Raw genomic sequence first — 12,628 nt, 5'->3', positions numbered from 1 at the left:
GAGCTTAACTCGTATCCGCCTCGCGACCTTGATTCAATCTTCAAATGGCCACAATTAGTAGATCCTTCAACTATACACGCAACCTTGAATCTGAGCTTTAAAGGTCCGATGCAGAATTTTAGGGGAATCAGCTACCACACTTAGTGTCGAAAGAAGATCCTTTGTACGTCAAAATGGGTTCTTCACCTTAATGGTACAAGTGAATAACAATATATGGAAAAAGTGGCTATGACGTTCTAGGAATATGGTTTCAATAAGTCAGCTATTACCTATTTCTAGTACTCAACTTTGTTGCAATTACCTAATCATAAAGGAACACAAATATACTACTGTAAATTTAGCCAAAATCAGGTGTTAAAAGTGGGAAAATCCTTAATCATAATAATTGCTGCCTACATGGAATAAATGTTGCTGCCCTTGTTTTTTTTATTCAATAAAAACATTTAGGACCCCTTTCATTGCCATCTTGATGTAATAAGGTGAATTAGTCACCTTACACGTGTAACCCCTGAGTTCACAATAGGTGACTCATTACAAAAGTTGTCTAACTCACCCTTAAGTACATGTATGATTACACCTCCCCACCTACTCATAATATATATAACTTATATAATAGTGGATAATTATTATGGCAACAAACCAACACACTAACATATCATAAAAATTATGATATCTAGAAATATCAAATTCGAATTTTTCCAACCTATTATCGAGAGTACAAATTTTTGTACTATTAATTCCCAAAGTGGGAAAAGATACTTTTCTTATGAGATAATAGTTTCTTTCTTTATAATAAAGAAAATATCATTTATAAACTTCCTCATATCATGTGTATAATTTAAAGCATATCCGATAGTAGTAATAATAGTAACTACCCCCAAAATCATACTTATCAAATCTTTACTAAAAGGTTTTACTTAAACAAAAATATATATACACCGTATCAAATAATATCTAATGATATAAAGATTTTCAAACTTACGGGGTCTTACACTAGCAATGTCATAAACCCTTTATAACCTCATAAATGACTTTACTCCCTTCCAGCTTATGTCGATTAACTTACGATGCCCTTAAAGTAGAAATATGAAATGTTACATCCTTCCCCCTTAGAAACACCCGTCCTCGAATTTTGGACTGAAATTGAAGGCTTAAAAGGGACTTCATCTAACTTGTGAATGACTCGTACGATTGCATATCGTTTAAATCATGGTCATATGAAATGGAATAATTTCTAGAGACATGCTCTACTAGCACGATCTGGAGTATGAATGAAGAGTAACATTTCTTAAATGTCATTTCTTAAAGGAAGGAGACGAAGTCCATTTTTGAATAATAGTGTATAATATTGTATACTAGCGTATATGGCGCCGTACTTTTTATCTTTTCAGACCACTTCCGCATTTATAATTCCCGAAATTATTCTCATAATATAATAGTTATTATTATACTATTGTCACGACCCAACTGGAGGGCCGTGACGGGCACCTGACCGTACTAGTCAAGTACCATCTGACATACATCAATGACATCATTATGAACATAGGTGGGCCGATAGGGCCATCATATGATACTTAGTAGATTTATAAGGTAAACATGTCTGTATCAAATAGTTCGAAAGACTCATCTATATGGGTATGCTGGACATATTGTATGAGCCAACAAGGCTGTCATGATCACCTGTGTGACAACATATGAAACATCTAGTCTGGACATTATCTGACTGCGCATAACTGTATACAAGCCTCTACTGGAAAACATACATAATGTGGTCGGGACAGGGCCCCGCCATACCCATGCATAAGTATATACATATATATATATGACCATGCTGACTCCAGGCACCTCCGAAACAAGTGGAGTGCAACAACTTTGACCACTGAGCTGGCATCCTAATAGATGGGTCACCAACCTGTATCCTGAGATCTGCGGACATGAACGCAGCCCCTCAGTCAATAGGGGAGTCAGTAAAAATAATGTATCGAGTATGTAAGGCATGAAAGCAGCATATGTAAGAGACATGAAAGATATATGAGACCGGAGAGTAATTCGGTAAATCTGAGTATCTCTGTGAGTCATAAAGTACATAATGTTATGTATATGTGTATGTAATCTGTATATCTCTGTATACCTTTGGGAATCATGAAACATGTAAGTATCATGCTTATACATATGAAACATGAGTTCGTACGTAAATATGTGCACATATCATCATCAAGCCTCTGAAGGCATCCCATCTTAACATATCATATCGATCACTCTGTGGGCATCATCATCATCATCATCGTATACTAGCTAATCAGGTGGTTATGGGTATATACCACATATCCTTTTACCCATACTCCATATACATATAATATACGCATATATAACGCCTTCTGGTCATGGGTGATTGTGCATATGTATAAATGAATGCAATGCATAAGTAAGATGAATAAATAGAACTCTCGGAGTGACATAAGGTCGTGCTACCTCCGATAAACATCTTTGAGCTACTATCATCAATATACTTAATCTCAAGACCCATGAACAGAAGGAATAATCATAAAAGGGGTACAGGAACATCGAAGACTAGAGTACTCCTAATGTTTCTAAAAGTAGAGCGATATGGAAGTTCGTTCATTCGTTCGTTTATTCGTGTCATAAAGACCATGCCAAGATGAAAGAAAGGATAGCCTTAACATACCTTGTCGCCTACTTAAATGTCCCACGTTAACTTCCCGAGCTTGTAAATCTATATTCAAGATGATATACACCACAATCACGCTACATACAACACTTATAAACTCATTCTAAGCTAGTAGGTGACTTAATGAGATTCGGGCAGCATTTCCCCTATATTTTCCGTTCCAATCCGTCTCCAAACAACCCACAAATGTCCATAACAACATTAACAACGACAACAACAAGATATACTAGGATAATCAAGTAAGAATTCCTCCAAAACTCCATTCAAAATCAGTCCACAAGGTAGCCACATCGATGAACCCTTTTTGGACCTTCACAACATGATTTCCTTTACTTTAAACTAGGAAATATTTCCATGAAAATCTTAATAACAAAGTTAAGGTTGTATTCATAGCTTGAATGACCAGGACCTCCAACTAACACTTAGCCTTAACTTCAACCAAGCAGCCACGCATCAAGCATCATAAGTACTATACTTTCCCTTTCTAGTTTGTGATTCTAAGATAATTGCTTGATCAAATTTGATGAATTTGACTTGGGAATATTAAGAGAGGGTTTTGGAGTGTTCTAGGATCAGAAGGGTGTGAAAAATGAAGGAAAATGGCGTGGATATACATATATATACAAGCACACAGGTCAACAACCGCCTATGTGTGTCCCGGCGAGGCTGACTGCGCATTCTCGCAAAAATGGGAATATCTCTCGATTCAGATGTTGTATTGACGAACGGTTTAATGCGTTGGAAACTTGACTCGTAGACCTTAAATTTGATCAGTGGATCACCCATAACTCCAATTATATTGGAAGAAAAGCTCAGTAACATTAGACCCAAATTTCAGCAAAAATTTTTAACGTAACTTGCGATACTTTTCGCCGACTTTTATTTTTAAACTTGCTTGACTTCAAAACTTAAGATACGAATATTATATGATTCAAGTACCTTAGAAGATGACATCCTTGGAACATTAAGAACTCCTTGTTTAACCCCTAAAGTACGGGTTATAACACTGATTCGCTTAACCTTGAAACCTTGCGACACATGCTTAACAATTGTTAAAAGTCTTTGTTACATTTATAGGGGTTCCATGGCCTCTCCGAGCCTACGTTAGTTTAATTATGACAAAAATGACACAAAAATTTACGAGGTGTAACAATTATATGCTTCATTCAAATTTTCATGTTTTAAATCACACTCCGCAATAGTGCATATCCTATGTTTATTTAGCAAGTCATGTAGTTCGCTTGGTCATATGTAGTCAGGCATCGAGTGTCATGTTACATCCGGGCCCAGGTTCAGGGCTTGACAAAGCTTGGTATCACAACACTAGGTCCAAGTGTCCTAAGTAATCTATGAAACTGTGTCTAGTAGATTCCTACTTATTGGTATAAAGCGTGGCAAACTTGTAATTTGGAGGCTATAGGGCGGCAAGGAAATGTTACCATTCTTTCTACTCAAGATCATGCCATGAATCTTAGAGCAATAAGTAAACTTCTCTTCCTATCAAGTTCCCGACGTATCGAATGAACAAGTGACCAGTAGGAAATTCAAGGCCAAATGATTACCCATTGGGGTATAATTCCATATTACATGCTGGTAATAGGTTAGACTTGAGATGATATTGAAAGTGAGACAAAATGCATATTTACTACATACTAAAGCATAACCTTTATCAGAAAGTACAAAAGCAATTATCATGTTTTATGGTTATTAGTTTACCTCAGTTACCAGATCTCCAATTTTTAGTGTATTCAGATTCTTGTGACTTGTGAGTATATATTGATGCCTATGGGCGCTAAAAGAAAGTTTAAGTAATGATGACTATAGCAAAATATTCACATGTTTTAAGACTAGGTTAAGACCCAAGACTTGCCAAATGGTGCATGACGTAATTTATTAAGTGATAGTACACTCTGACGGGCAAGTTGTGCATGGTAGTGTATATGTATGTCCTATACCTTACAAAATAATTTTATTTTTATTTTGGGCCATGGAGCCACAAGTATGAGGATGATAGCTCAAATTTAAAACCCTACATGGTAACATGTTATGAAGTTAGTCGTAGCGGGCATAAACTACTCACGATAGTTCTGAACAGAGAAAAAAACCCAAGGGCAAAATACGTAGGAGTCAGAAACGTTTGATATTACAAAAGATGTGTTTTTTCGTATGACTCGTGCACATTACTAAGAATATACGATGTATGGAATAAGGACCTAGAGCAGATGATATTGAATTTCAGGAAATAATTTTATTTTTAGTTTGTCCAAGTTTATTCAGCTCAGAACTAGAAAGTGCTTCGTTAGGAAGTTACTACAAGAAGCAGATATGACTATGAGATAAGTAGATCTGAAAATTGTATCTTGGATTATGTGATTAAGTGTTTACCCTTGATGTGCATAGTCTAATATGATTTGGAAGTGTATTGAAAGTTTGGGGTTAGGTATTCCAATATTTCATTTAAGATAGACGAAATTTTCCCTATGTGTCATCCATGTCTACAGTTCAAAACAAAAAGGACAGCGTATGATCGTAGAATAAGGATGATGAGGAAGTCAGAAATAATCTTATGCTTCACTTTAGTTTTTCAGAGCAGAATAAGAGAACATAATGCTAGCAGGTGAATAGTAGAAGAATAGTAAGTAAAATTTAATTAGATATAGTTAGTAATTTTAGCAGGGCTAGTAGAGGTACGATTTGATTTCCTTAGTCAGGTTAACACTAATGAGTTGGGTAACACTTTCAATACACCAAATGTGGGTTAGAACCCAAAGAGTTGAAGTTAAACTCGAAGTATAGGGATAGTGGAAAAAGTAATCAACTAAGCAGTAAGAGAGCAAACTACAGAAGAATAGTGTTTAAGAGTTACAAAAAAAAGATTTTCCCTAAGACTACCAATGGGAACAAAGTTAAATCATTAAGACAGAATATGCCAGCTAAAAATACATTAAGTCCCAGTCCATGTAAGTAATTCAGGTTTTCCTATTAAGGGAGATTGCATAGAATTGAGCCGCAAAATGAGTGGTCAGTGACATAAAGTGCAAAATATTACAGAATATAAAGAATGTTGGTTGGATCCCAAAAGAGAGAAGGATCCACAAGTATAGGACCTTAACCTTTGGTTTGAGGAAGAGATGTGTTTATCGTCAGTAAGTCCAGTTTAATATTTGAAAACCTGAAGGGTTAGCATGATATATGAAGAACCTCAGCTCAGTAATGAGGGCATAATGAGATAGTCTCCATTAGGAATGTACCTCACATGAACGAGAAGCATAAAGTGAGTAGAATGATAATCGATCAACTTATGTCAAGATAAGTTATTGTTGATTAAGCGATCACAGAAAAGCTATAAGATCATGCAAAATTATGTTTCACAAGGGTAGTTACATTGCGTGAGACTTTAAGCTTCAGGGTGTTGGTCAAATACTTAGCGCGTAACAATACTGTGAGTATTTCGGGAAGTTTGTAACGATCCGTTTGGTCATTTAGGAATTTTTACCTATTTACCCTTGTTGACCCTTCCCCTAGATTCGTTAGAGTGTATTTGACTTGAGGGGATGTGTGGCACAGTTCCCAACGTGATCGGGTGAGTCTTGACTGATTTTGTGGAATCTAGACTTTTTGACTTCCCATGTTGACTTTTAGGTAATTGAGTCTTTTTGGAATTTTGAGTGATTCCATTAGGTCTAGAAGGTCGATTATAGCTTGGTAGGATGATTGGTTCGATTCCTGAGGCACTCGAGGTGCTTTGGTCCTTTGGTTGGAAAGCTTATTTTCAGCGTTTGGGGTTGATCGGGTCAAAATAAATTCTTTGGGAATTCTGAGGGAAAGGGTGAATTTGTATCATGTTTTATTAGAGGGTTGCATGTTTTTTTTGTATCATGGAGGTCTCGGATGTGCTTTGGGTTGAACTTGGTGAAAAACCAGATTTTTTCTGGTTATGTGTGCCGCATATGCGGAATGGGGCTGCACCTGCAGGCCCGCCTCTGCTGGGTTTGGTTCGCAGGTGTAAGAAAGAGGGATTTTAAGTGAGGCTCCATCTGTGGCCATTTCTCTGCAGATGCGAGGCCGCACCTGCGAGGAATGGTGAACAGGTGCAGAAATCGCGGAAGAGAAACTCAGAAATTTCCCCAATTCGAGTTATTTCATTCCATTCACAAATTTGAGACCTAGAAGTTCGGGAAGGGATTATTTTGTGGAGATTCTTGAGGTTCTTCAAGTGGGAAAGACTTTTTAACTTTTTTTATGATTTTATAATGGGTTGACTAAGAATTTTCTTAATGAGGAACTTGTTTTGAAGGGGGCTTTCATGATTAAAAACCCTAGGGTAGAATATTTTTTTTCTTAACTTATCATTGATGGATTTGGGGTAGATTTCCTAGTTATTAGCTTCATAGAGCTTGGGTAAGTTTCTACAAACTTAAATTTCAATTTCAAACGAGCTTTTCAACGGATTAAATTCATGAGTTTTCTCTATATTTGGGGTTTTGACAAAATGATAAATTAAGCTTTTTTGGGATTAGATTCTTGTGAAAATTGGTATTTTGATTCCTAACTTTAGCGAATCATTTTTTAGCTACATTTTCCATTTTGCCCTAGTGGGCCTGGGTTCACATTTTTAGAGTCATTTTTATTTTAAACTGGAAGCATGGTAAAATGGTATCGTTAGTCCCGTAACCTATTATAGATTAATTGTTGGGTAGACTTGATCGATCTGAGGCTATTCAGAAAGGCAAGGCTCAAGTGGATTAGTTCGTGGCGCCCGTTCGGCTTCGAGGTAGGTTACAACTTACTTATGTCTAGACTCCTATTAGAGAAACATATGTAGATAGTGGTGTTAGATGGGGAAAGTATGATAGGCCTTCGGGCATGGTTGTGATGATAAATCTATTGGTTTGGTATGGATGTTTTTATTTAAGCTTGTCGCCATGTTTGTTATTCTTTTGGATGGATTATATTCATCCTTGTCTCTTGATATCACACTTATCTCATGGAGAGGAAAGATAATGTTGACCGAATTGATTCTTGATATGCAATTCATGGCAAATAACTGTTGTGATTACGATGTGTTTTGTTGTTGTGGTTGATATCATGCATGGCATGCATTTCATATTTCTTATGGTTGATTGATATGATTATGATTGGTAATGATGATAAGTGAGAGAGTGTAGCCTCCGAGGTCTTTGCCGGATAGCATAAAAGAGAGACGAAAGCTCGTGATCCGAGGTCTTTACAATAGCGAGATGAGTACTCATGATCCGATGATATTTACTGGAGCGAGAGAGTACTCATGTCCGAGGTCGAAATGAGGGTACATGGACTTTGCGGGTCCTTCATGTGTCATGGCTGAGGTGTTTCCCTTAGCATGTGTGTAGAGTTATGCTAAGTTGGCCAGTGCATTGCATTGCATCTACATTCATTCATCTATTTTTGATTGTTTACTTGGCATTTCATACACTTTATCTGATCCTATATATATTCAAACATGTTTCATGACTGTATTTGAATGCTTATCTGCTCTACTTATTAATTTCATCTATTTATATGTGTGACCTAATCGTTGTCGGCCTATGATGCCTACGAGTACTTGTGTTGTACTCATACTACTATTGTTGCACTCTGAGTACAGAGTTTGTAACGACCCGTTTCGTTGTTATTGTGATTTTGACGCTGTAACGACCCATTTTGTCGTTATTGCGATTTTGACCCTGTAACGATCCGTTTGGTCGTTATTGCAATTTTGACCCTGTAATGGCTCGTTTTGTCGTTATAGTATTTTTGACCCATTTACGCTTGTTGAGCCTTCCCCGGGTCCCTTTGTATGATTTATGACTTAGTGACGTCATTGGTTTGGTTCTCGAAAGGTTTGAGTGTGATTTGAGTCATTGGTAGAAGAACAAGTTAAGTTAACGAGTTAGAGTTGACCACAGTCAACATTGGGTTAAGATGGCCGTGTCAATATTTTGAAAGTTCCAACAAGTTTGTATGATGATTTAGGACTTATCCACAAGTTTTGGTGAGATTCCGAAGAGTTTTAGACGGATTTGGGTTATGTCGCGCTTGTATTTGATGTTTTCATCGTAGTTCCTAGGGGATAAAGGGTTCCAGATTGATCAAACGACCTTTGATTTGTGTTTCGATTGAACCATTAGATCTTTATCGTAATTACGAAGCTATAGCAAAAACATTCGTCGCATTTTGCCTCTGTATGAAGAAGTAATGGTAATTTTCGCGCGGGCTATAGCAGCAGGTCTACTGCAGCGAAGCTTGGGACTGCTGCAGCGAAACTCGTGACCTTTACTGCGAATTCGCTGCAGTGAAGCTCAAGACCTCTGCAGCGAATCTCGGGGGGCAGAAACCTATCTTTATATTGAAATTTCGAAGTCATTACCCACAAAACCCCAAACACAGTTTTCAAGAGAGAAAGAGGTGAATTTTATTCCATTCATTGGTGAAAGCATCTTGGAGGGTAATTCCCCACCTTTATTTGTTCCTTTACCATTCTTCTTAAAGTTCCATGATTAGTTTAAGGTCCATTAATGGTGGCTGAAAAACCTAGAACCCTAGAATTAGTAAACCCTTTAATAATTAATGGATTGTTGATTTTGTTGTTGCTTAAACATCTAGGATTGCAGGCTATCATTTTCTAGGATGGGAGTTTCATTATTAATTATTAGAATTGTATATTGAAACCTAGGGTTCTAATAAAAATGGGAACTTTGGCCTAAAATCTGTTTGACAGGGGTTAAATTGAATAGAAAACCCATGAATTGGAATAGTATGCTTGTAGAGATAGAAGTTATGATAAATTCACCATTAAAAGATGGTTTCATCCATTCGAAAAGGGTAGAAGTAATTGGGTCTTCTTCCCCAAATGTTGTTCTTGTTTGATTAGAAGGTTTATCGCTTACTTAGCATTGTATTGTAAGACTTTGACCGTTTTAAGGAGTTTCGAAAACAGAAGGCTCGTGTGGAGTAGTTCGTGGCTCCTGTTCTGCATTCCAGGTGGGTTACGGCTTACTTTAGTTAGACTTTGATTAGCGAAATGTATATGTTGTGTAGAATTGATGGGAGAAAGCATAATTAGGTCTTCAGACATGGTGTTTGGTTTGATATTAGCTAGGTTGGTATACCTTCTGATTATGTGGGCTTGTCGCCATTATTTACGCATTGTGAAGGTGTAGTTGTATTCATACCGTGGCGATTCGGGATGGAATTCTATTAGTTTTGTTGTTGTTAATGGTGGCTTGCTGCCTTGTTATTGTGATTAGACTTATTACCTGAATGGGTGTGTTGTGATACGTATTGTACCCAATTCTCTTTTATTGTGACACATATTATCGGAGAAAGGAAGGATAATGAGTTTAGTCTTGAATTGTGATATAAACTTATCATAATACACAGATGAAAACTTGATGTATGGATTACGGTTGATTGTGAAATTATACTAGGCATGCATTCTCATTCCTTATGTATATTGATATTGAATTATGACTTGGTATTGATGATGATATATGAGAAAATGAAGCACCTTGGTGATACAAGACTTAGTTGTGAGGTGTACTCGTTATATTTGGAAGTAAAAAAGGACATAGTGTCAACACCTAAACCGATGAGTTGTGACGAGTGCATGACCTCTAGAGACCAAACACCACTATACTCTTATATGGATAATACTGAATAACAAGGGCCCATAAGTAACTCTAATTGAACTTATACGGACTCATGAAAAGATGACATCATGAACTCTCTCTCTCTCTCTCTATATATATATATGTGTGTGTGTGTGTGTGTGTGTGCTGAAAGAAAAGTGCAAGCCAACTAGGCTGCAACATATGATGTACACAAAAGAATAGAAGCCGACAAGACTACATCATCTGTCGAATACATAAAACTGTCTACAGACCTCTACTGGAGTATAAAGCAGTAGAAAGGACGGGATAGGGCCCCGTCGTACCCATATGCATATACATCTCAAAAGAATGGCATACCAAAATAGGTTGCAGCTCCGGATCAAGTGGAGCGCACTGATCACTGCTGGATCAAGGTCCTACAAAGCTAGACTGCCTGTCTGTCTACCTGAACCTGCGGGCATGAACGCAGCCCCCCTCCCTTCGAAAAATAAGGGAGTCAGTACGGATAAAGTACTGAGTATGCAAGGCATAAGAGTAACATAAACATAAGGATCATGAAAGGAATTTGAATCTCAAAGATCAAACTGGCAATCTGAATACATCTGCATAACTGAATATCTCTAAGCATCTGAATAACTCTGTATAACTGAAAGTGCCTCTAAGGGTGCATGATATGCATGCTCTCCATGAAAATCATGTATATGTATGTAGGTCACAGTGCTGAGGAACATTCAGCCCGATCCATATATCATATCCCATCAGCCTCTCTGCGGCCATCATCATCTCCATATACATTACTGCGGAACGTGTAGCCCGATTCATTTATCATCATCATTGTGCACTAGGTGATCAGGTGGTAATGCGTATATAACGCCTATCCCTTTTCCCATACCCTAAATACATATAATATACGCATATATTACGCCTTCTGGTCACGGGTCAATGTGCATTTGTACATAAATGTAATGCATGAATAAACTGAATGCATAGAACTGTCGGAGCGACATATGGTCGTACTATCTCCAATGAACATCTTTTCAGCTAACATCATCAATATAAGAAATCTCAAGACCCATGAACAGAAAGAACAATCATAAACGGGGTATAGGAACATCAAAGACTGAAGTACTCCTAGTACTTCTAAGAGTAGAGTGATATGGATGCTCGTTTGCTCGCTGGTTAGTTCATATCATAAGATCATGGAAAAAATGAAGGAAAGGATATCCTGAACATACCTTTATGTCTTTTTAACCACTAAACGTTTTCCTCCAAGCCCGTAAAAACTACATTCAAGAGAATTCATACTAAGATTAAGTCTAGAAAATATTCCCAAGTCCCACTAGAATAATTGATGAGCTAAAGAAACTTGAGCAGCACTTCCTCTAATTTACCGAATTCCACCATATTACAAAACAACTCTCAAACAACAATAACATCCACAATTCCATGATCAATAAGTTTCACTCCAATAATATCCATTACAAACCTAAAACCTCCTTTCATAATCAATTTATAACAACAGCTTCAACATAACCCCTTATACACTCGTATACAACACTTCCTCATCATCATTATCGTTCCTCATAACAAAGTGATACTCAAAACATGCGAATAATTATGGCTCAAGTTCATTTAAACCCTAAAATGTCATCAACCTCATATTTGAACTCTTTCCTCCAATTTCCCTTCCCCAAATATTAACATAATCACAAGATAAACTCATAAGCATAAAACTAAGATGAAATCTTACCTCAAAACACTTCCACATCCAAAGTCACTTCACCTTAAAATTACCCTTCAAAGCTTTTACAAGAAGAAGGATCAAGTTTGAATCTCCCCATGTAACCCTAGATACTTTGATCTCCACTTTTTTCCTCTATTTTGGCTTGGAAAAGTGTTGGGATATTTTTGGAGAAGTTTCTAGAGCTCTTTTGAACTAAGAAGTGTGTTTAGAATGACTAAAATGAAAAGGGGACGTCATACTTAAATTCTGAAACTATCCACCGACTCAACTTATACGGTTCGTATAACTTGGCCGTCTAATATTATACGGCCAACTTACTGGTCGTATAACATTATACAATCCGTATAACATTATACGGTCCGTATAACTTGGTCGTATAATGCCATCATCATTTTTGACTCTCTGATAAAATTCAATATCCTTTCCATATTATTATACGGCCAACCTGCTGGCCGTATAATACCACCTAAAAATTCTGCTATTCTGCAAGATTTTTGTATTCTTAAATATGATCCATATCTTAAAATACGGATTATATCCCACTTACATGACCTATACACCATA

Source organism: Lycium barbarum, chromosome 4, assembly GCF_019175385.1.
Source record: "Lycium barbarum isolate Lr01 chromosome 4, ASM1917538v2, whole genome shotgun sequence".
In the NCBI taxonomy this organism is placed as follows: Eukaryota; Viridiplantae; Streptophyta; class Magnoliopsida; order Solanales; family Solanaceae; genus Lycium; species Lycium barbarum.
Note: the sequence above shows the minus strand (reverse complement) of the source record.